Below are 9,097 nucleotides of genomic sequence, written 5' to 3'. Positions count from 1 at the left end.
GCATTAATAGTATTAGTTTTACATGGTTTACACTACAATACAACAAAGCAATACATATAATAATATAAGTGCAGTTTGGTACTAAGCTATCTTCATCAACAGCTCCGGGAGTGTACCTGTCTAATGCTGACCTGAGAATACAAGTTATTTGAAAAGCGAGTATCAGCATTTTTACAAATGCTGGTGAGTTCATAAGTATTTAGTGTCATTTTATCCAAATAACTTTAATGAAAGTGGTAGTTTTAGAGTATCCATTACATTAGTGTCTTTTCCAGAAAATCCTATATTTTCTTTAATAAAAGCAGTCTTCTACCAAGACTGGACGAAGTTATGTGGTGAAAGTAGTTTTCCCTTAATCGCTATCATTATCAAAATACAGAATTTGATTATTAAAGAAAGCAAGAGAAATCAGGGAAATAACATGTGCCTTAGCAGTGAAGACTGCTGACTAAGGCAAAGGAATCATAGACTCCAGGAGAGTATCGAACAAAGAACACGCCTGGCTCAGTCTAACAAAGAGAGACACAGACCCCAGACGGTACCAAATGAAAGGTACGGCTAGCAAGGTCTAAAAACAGAGGATACAGACCCCAAACAACATCAAATGAAAGATACAGCTAGTAAGGTCTAAAACCAAGAATACAGACCCCAGACAGTATCAAATGAAAGATACAGCTAGCAAGGTCTAAAATAGTGTGACTCTGAGAGTGGATTTTCATCATACAGTGTAGAGTACAGTGTAAAATACAGTGTGAAATACCGTTACCTTAAGGCCATGAATTATAAGGTAACCTGGGATACTCGTAACCATACTAACTGACAAGAGAGTACCTGACGCCCTGCAAGCGTCTATAAAATGTGACATTTGTCACCCCTTGGCTTGGTAGGCCGTGGACTGTAGCTAGCAGTCAATGTGAGGGGGTGTCAATCCCGTATAGATCTATACACACAATGTCCGCTCTCCCTACAGGAGACTCTGGTTACCAACTAGACTACGGAGAAGGCCGTGTCCCGAAGATGCATCCCAAATAGTGAGTAGTGGGTTTCCAATATAAGTGCTGAACTAGAGGTAGAGACTCATAACTGAACTGACTAGAGTAAACCTATATGGCTATGCTCGTATACATAATATATAACTAATGAATCAAATGACCTTCGGACGGACATCTGATCCCACCAGACCACATCTCAACGAAGAAAAGGAAATAGGGCTGACAAACCTTCCTAAGTCTTTCAATCATTATTTATATGCATCTATACAAGCACAGGCATACATCTAACTACGGTTGAGTGTGTAACAAGTGGAAACATATCGTAAAGTATAACCAAATTGTGATGTATAACCGAATCGTGTGGAATAACCGAATCATGAAGTATAAGCGTACAATGTGGAATAACCGAATCGTGAAGTATAAGCGTACAGTGTGGAATAACCGAATCGTGAAGTATAAGCGTACCAAATATATGTGTATCACGAAGTGGAAGTGACAACAGGTGAAGTAAGAACGTCTAACAGGTATAAGCGTATCACGAGGTAGAAACGACAACAAGTGAAGTAGGAGCGTATCGAGTCTAAGTGAAGTAGAAGCGATATCAAGTATAAGTGAAGTAGAAGCGTATCGCTAAGTAAGATTGTAAACAAGTATAAGTGTTTAACTAAGTAGAAGTATCAAATAAGTAAAAGAATAACAAGGCATTGGTATATAACGAGTGGGGTATCAAAACATGGGAGAAAAACTTTATACTTAAGAAAATCACGACAGGGCATTCTTTTGTAAAATAAGTTTGAAAACCTTTGGAAAACTCTCATAAATCAGTTTTAAATGAAACATTGATAAAACAACATAAGTAAAAGATTTGGACAAGTGAAAGCATTTTAGAAAAACCCATTTATAGTGTCATACCCGATAAAACAGTTTACAGTGTGGTAAATCCTTGTGCATGCGGGTTATCAATCACATGTGATTGATATGATAACTGGCATGTTTAACTTGTATTCCCCCCTATAAAACATGTAAAAACATTTAAAAGGTTCATTCAGGGGTATGAACTCACCTGTTGTAAGTGGATCCAACGGAGGTGCCGGTTGGGTGCTCGGTGTCAAGTAAAGACTTGGACACACTTAGTGACCTACTTAACATATGATAACATATGTTCAGATTCAATTAGTACATTTAATACTAATTTAACAAGTATACGCACTCTAAGGAGCAGAAAACACTTTGGTTAAGTGTTTGGGGGTGTCCCGGGTAACATCTAAGGGTGTGAATGACTTAGGAATGGAGTTTACTCTTCAAGAGTAAACTCTATACACTTAGTTTACGACCCTGGGACAACTCCCCATGAGTTTACGGCCGTAAGATCATGGTGAGGATGTTCTAGGATGCTTAAAGGACTTATATCAATTGTGGAATTTTGCTAGGTCCAAATCTAATGTGTTTGAATGGATTTAAGGCACTTATATGGACCAAATGGGAGTTTACGGACCTAAAATAGGGATTTTACGTCCGTAAGCTCCTATGTATATATCTTTTGGTGTTTTAAGGGCTTAAATGGTAGAGGATAAAATCCCATGCATTTTTCCAAGTCAAATGAAGGAGTTTGGGCACCATTTGGGCACTAAATGGGAGTTTACGGCCCATGAACCACCTCTATGGGAGTTCACGGCCGTCAACTCCTACTCCCTTGGTTTTATTTAAGTTCAAGGCCCTTACAATTATGGTATTGCATTCAAGCTATTTTTCCAAGGCTATAGGGGGTGTTGAGGGCATTTCTAACACAAGGAAATGAGTTTACTCCCCATGAAGGGGAGTTTACGGCCCAAGCACAATCTTGGGCAGTAAACTCATGTTTACTCTCCAAAATGCTAGTTCAAGGTGTTCTAAGTCCAATTCCATAAGCCTACAAGTCATATCTAAGCCTTAAGGACAATTTGGAGGGGTTTTGGGGCTTAAAAACCCCATTAAATGGTGTTTACGGTCCAAGAGTGTTCTTGGGCCATAAACACATCATTTTGTCCCTATTTTATGATTTAAACACGAATTTGCATGCTAGATAGGCTATGCAACAAGTTAGGATAGTTTACCTACTCGTTTGGGGCTCGAAACGAACGATTTTTGGCTCGGGAAAAAGTTGTAGAGAGAGAGTAAAAAGGTTGAAATGGAGTTTACTCTCCCTTATATAGGGGTTGGAGTTGAAGCTCAGTGGAAATCTACCCGATACTGCCGTCAAACGGGGCTTTTGGTCGCACCCGATTTGGCAGTCGTAATAAAATTTAACTTTTTCCAAAATAATATGGAAATGTAATCTACATGCTTTTACTTTATTTTATTACGATGAATAACGACATAGAATATAAACAAATAAAACATTTATTTATTTGACGACCTCTTATTAACGGAACTTTTATACAGTGGAATATTCTGTCAATGGAAACGGGGTAATGTAAAGGAATGAACTTTGGGTTGTCACATCCCTCATCGCGATCGGTACCAGATCTATTGGAAATTCAACTCCGAAAATCTCAAGCACACATCCTCGGATCACATCAGTCGCAAACACCGCATGCTCATCAGCTAGGGAAACTCTCAGAGGTCGACTCAACGCCTCTCGACGGATACTGAGGTGACGATTAAAAGCTAAAGATACGAAAGACCGACTCGCACTCGAGTCAAATAACACCAATACAGGCACAAAACTCACAAGAAAATTACCTATACACAATCACAATATAATTACCAAATATCTCAAAAGAATAAAATAAGAATACATACCGGACACAACGTCAGGTGTTGCGCGAACCTCCTCTGCAGTCGGCTGAAAGGCTCACCCATGAACCCTCGGTGTCTCGGCCTTCACTGACCGACTCTCAGTAGCACGCACAGATGTAGGTACAGATCCCTGGGCTGATCCCTACACGAGCTGGCGGCACTCGGCTTGCTGGTCGCCGGTCTGGTTGCAATGGAAGCAAACCGAGAATCCCTTGGGGAAATCCTTCGCCATGTGCCCCTCCATGCCACATTTATAGCAAATCCCCGAACGGAAAGAACCCTCGTGACTCTTTCCGTACTTGCTACAAGTGCGGCCCTTCTGGCCCCCAACTCTAGTATCAGCGGGCTTGGCCCACTTCGTCGCCGGCTGCGACTATGCTAGTCTCCGGTCCCTACCCCGGGACTCCTCCTCGTCCTCCATGGTCTGCAACTCAAGCTCAATCTCCCTCCTCCTGGAATTGGCCTGAAGCTCGGCCAATGTCTAGTACGATGAGTTCGCCACGAACTCTCGTATGTCCCTCCTCAATATGCTCAAATATTGACTCACACGTGCCTGCTCAGTGGACACGTGTTCAGGGCAAAACATCACCCTTTCATGGAACATCCTCGAAATCTCAGTCACTAACTCTGTCTTCTGCCTAAGAGACAGAAACTCCTGCGCCAACCGTTCCCGCTCCACCGGGGGAGCATACTCATCTCGGAACAACTGAACAAACCTCTCCCATGTCACTGCCGCATGATCTGCAGTGGTAAAACCAGCTGTCACAAACTTCCACTAGTCCTTCGCTCCCAAGCGAAGCTGGTTCAGCACAAGCCGAACTCTCAAGTGGTCGGGGCAAGAACACGTGTAAAAAACCTCTCGATATCTGAGATCCATCTCATCACAACGGTCGGATCCTGTGTCCCATCGAACTCTGGTGGCTTCGTGTTGCTAAGCTCCCGGAACAACAGCGAATCACCCTCTTGAGGCCTAGCAGCGGCGACAGCCGTAGTGGCCGCGACAACAGCAGCCTCAGTGAATGCAGTGTATCGCTCATCGAACGTCTGTATCAAGGTGGTCTTGATAGACCCAAACATCTCTGGAATCTCTGCTCGAATAGCTGCAGCCACCTCCTCATGGATCATCATCCGTATCTCCTCATCGCTACTCCCACTGCCTCTAGGGTTGTGGCGTGTTCCCACCATTATGTCTCTGAAACACAACGCAAAATTATCAGAGACCCGCTCGAGCATGATCACACTCGATGACTCGCTTCTACTTGCTTCTTAGCATCCTAAGGATTCTTACTTGGACTGCTCATTGATCCGGTGCTTCCAGTAGTACGGGCCCAATACAACCTTCTTCACCTTATCAGTGTGCACCCCAAGTCTTGCTCCTCGGATCCCAATTACAAGTACTTTATGCCTCACAAGCTATTCTCACAGAAAACCTTCTCATAGGTTCGCTCCTAAAAACTCATACTCAACGCAAATCACTGATAGCAGAAATCCCTAGGCTAAGGCATCACAAATCAGACCACCCTAGTCCTAATATATGAATTACCTAGCCTATTCTACAGCATGCATTATATTTCATGAAATATCTCGTAACACAAAATAAGGGTATTTTGGGAATTCACCGCTCAGCTCTGGCTGATTGTACACACTGCTCCGGCTCGTTTTCTCTTAGACTCTATCTCATTTTAGAAAAAAATGATCTCTTTTTAAAAATCTTTCTCAAATCCTCAGTTTGAGTCCAAACACACCCGAAGGTGCATCCGAATCCCTCAAACCAAGGCTCTGATTTCAACTTGTAACGACGAAAATTTTCAAACAATTTTTCCTGTTTTAAAAATGTAATATAACTCATTTCATAATTCTCAAAATCACATATGTCTCATATGTCAACAAATAAAACACAAATCCTAGAATCATAAAAACAATCTCTTGTCAGTGTGTACAATCATGTCGGTGCCTTGTCGCGATCCTCGGAACTACCCGAAACACATAACACATAACACGGTAAGCATAAAACTTATTGAGCTCCCCAAAATACCACATACAACACAATTGCCACTCGAGGATATACTCTATAGGACCCTCCGGTCGATGTGTCTCGGTGGGACCCTCCGGTCCCACAACTCAGTAACTCAATATAATACACAGCAAGTATATCACAGAACAATAATAGGATATCTCAGTACACAACACATACACATAAGACCCTCTGGTCACACATAAATTACCATTCAAGGTAAGTATAGTGAGAAGACTCACCTCGTAAGCAAGCAAAAGAAACCTCAGTCTCGGAAATCTCGAACTCTACCCACCGGTCTAGCCTCCGCCTAACACATAATAATTATCTCTAATTAGTATCGGCTACTAAGAACTAGACTAACCCTTCTACACCTAGAGAAGGGTGAAAGACCATTTTACCCCTCCATAGGCTTAATAGTCTACAATTTGTCCAAACCCTAAAAGTCAACAAAATTCAACAGTAGGGAGTACGTTGCGCATACTCGGTCTCTACGTTACGCGTACTTGGCTACCATACAGACATCGGGGGTGCTCGACCCCTACGCCGCGCGTATTGGGATTACGCCCAGCGTACGCCCCAGTTTTACACTCTTCTCATTTTTGGTCTTAACCAGTTAAGACATAGGCTCATATCTCAGATCTGGATTCCCTAATGTCTCTTAGTCCATATAGTCAGTGACTTTAAGCCTTTGCATGGTTGATTAGGTCACAAACACTCAAAACACCCATTCCCTTTCCTTGTGTAGCTCATAACTCATGCATGGCTCGCTACCAATGCCCAAGATTGGATTTTTATGACTCTACAACACACAATACATTGAAAAGGGGCAGATCAAGGTCTCTGGAGCTCATTATCTCATAAAGTCTCCATCTTTGGGACAAAACCCTAATATACTCAAACAACATGCTCATGACAAAGGAAAGGCAAAGTTTGAAGCTTTATACCTCAATAAGAAGCTTCCCACTCTAATATGCTTGGATCTAGAAGCTTGGAATCCAACTCCTTCTTCTTCAAGACCTTCTATTCTCTTCAAAATCACACAAGCACTCTCAAGGCTTAATCTCACACACACAAGCTTTAGAACGAGGGTTAGGGAACTCTTAGGGTTTCTTCTCTGGGAATGGTGGCCAGAAATGAGGCCATCATATCCCTTATATAGGGGACTCACCCCAAATTAGGGTTGCATTCTGGGCCTAGTATGCCCAGCATACCCACGAGTACGCCCAACATACTAGGTGGACTCCGCCTTACAAGCACGTTGACGAGTACGCTAAGCGTACACCTCAGGTATGACCTGCATACTCGTTTTTCACTCTTAACACAATAGGGACCAAATCAGACAACAACTCCAGAGATCAGGGTTCTCAAGGCATACCTGGACTCGGGATGTTACACACCGGGGGGGGGGGGGGGGGGGGTGGAGTACACTTGGTGAACACTTAGTTCAAAAACACCTACAGGTTGTGAGCCTATTATTGTACCACTAGACTGTCTAGAATAGTTTGTTGTCGTCATCTATACTCTACAGGACAACTAGATCATCTTTCAGGTCAAGGTCTCCCATCATCTTTCATCTCTCATCTGTATCATCTTACATCTACCCATCTTTACCCAACGTATTTACAAGCAATAAAATAGGTATACAGTTAAAATCAAGTAAAACATGTATATAAACCATTCATCTAGCATAGATATCAGGAAACACAGATAATAGGCACACCTAGCAAGTAATCATCGTAAATACTTTATATCTAAGTGTAAGATGAAAGTAACTATGCACTCACTTGCTAAAGTGATGACTCGAAACTCGTACAACGCTTCACTTTAGCACTTGGTTTTTCCTTTGACATGACCTAGGTTCTATTCACACTAAGTCTTAGACTAATATTCTTTTAATAATAGAAAACCTAATGTTAAGTTTTTCCATGTATTTGGTTCCAGGTGCTTCATCTTTAATTCTATGGAACAAAGGAACAAATTCGATAAGAAAGATGACGAAGGAATTTTCTTGGGGTATTCTTTAACGCCGAAGGCATATCGGATTCTCAAAAAAGATCAAAAAGAATCGAAGAGACCTACTATGTCACCTTTGATGACACTTATCTTAAGAAGTAGCATAAGATTGATTCCTAATCAGAGGAAATCTTTCCCATGAAAAATCCGATGACAATTCCTCTCTCTAGCCTTTATGAGGAATTCATGAACCTCTTTGACGAACTTGATAAAGCGATCTCTTTAGAATCCAAGGCAGCAGATAACAAAGAAGACAAATTGAAAAAGATTATTGATGATGCTGTGAAAGATATGGAATACGAGCATCCCACTCCGAAAGACTCCAAAATTTCGTCTCAATCAAAAGTTGTTAATGCTCCACCGCAGGGGGAGGGTTTCACTTCAACCTCCTCATCTCATACACATGTTCAGGGGGAGAAAGAAACCCCTGAAATCAACTTAGAACCACCATTCTCGGGGGAGGTTTCAACTCTGAATGAAGAAGAACATACACCATTCGAGGGGGAGAATGAAAATCAGAAGGATGCTTCCGTCGTTGGTCTTAAATGGGTGTTCAAAAATAAGCTCGACAAAGAGGGCAACATGATTCGAAACAAGGCACAGTGAGTTATAAAAGTGTATTGCCAAGAAGAAGGGATTGACTATGAGAAAAAAATTCACACCATTAGTAAGGCTGGAGTCAGTTCGCATCTTTCTGGCATATGCAGCACACAAGAACTTTGAAGTCTATCAAATGGACGTTAAGTGTGCCTTCTTGAATGGGGAACTTGAAGAAACAGTGTATATGGAACAACCACCAGGGTTTGTAAACGAGAAATATCCAAACCACTGTTACATTCTAGATAAAGCAGTTTATGGTCTAAAGCAAGCTTCACGAGCCTGGTATGAAACTCATACGAGATTCTTAAAACAAAATAAATTTTAACAAGGTTCAGTTGACCCAACCTTCTTTCGCAAGAAAGATGGTGACCATTTGATGATTGTCCAAATTTACGTTGATGACATCATTTTCAGTTCTACAAATCCCAGTTTAATTGTTGAGTTTTGAAAGTTGATGGAAACTAAATTTAAGATGAGCTTAGTGGGTCGAATTAATTTTTTTCTTGGTTTGAACATAATACAGAGCCAGGAGGGAATTTTTATCAACCAGGAGGCTTATACGAAGACCTTACTTGCTAAGTTTGGAATGGTGGGTGATTCGAAGGTGAAGGTTCCAATGGCATTCGGAGCAAAACTAACACCGTTTTGTACAAACCAGTTGCTGATATGACACTCTATTGTCAAATGATAGGGTCAT

This window comes from Lactuca sativa, chromosome 6, assembly GCF_002870075.4.
Source record: "Lactuca sativa cultivar Salinas chromosome 6, Lsat_Salinas_v11, whole genome shotgun sequence".
NCBI classification, from domain to species: domain Eukaryota; kingdom Viridiplantae; phylum Streptophyta; class Magnoliopsida; order Asterales; family Asteraceae; genus Lactuca; species Lactuca sativa.
Note: the sequence above shows the minus strand (reverse complement) of the source record.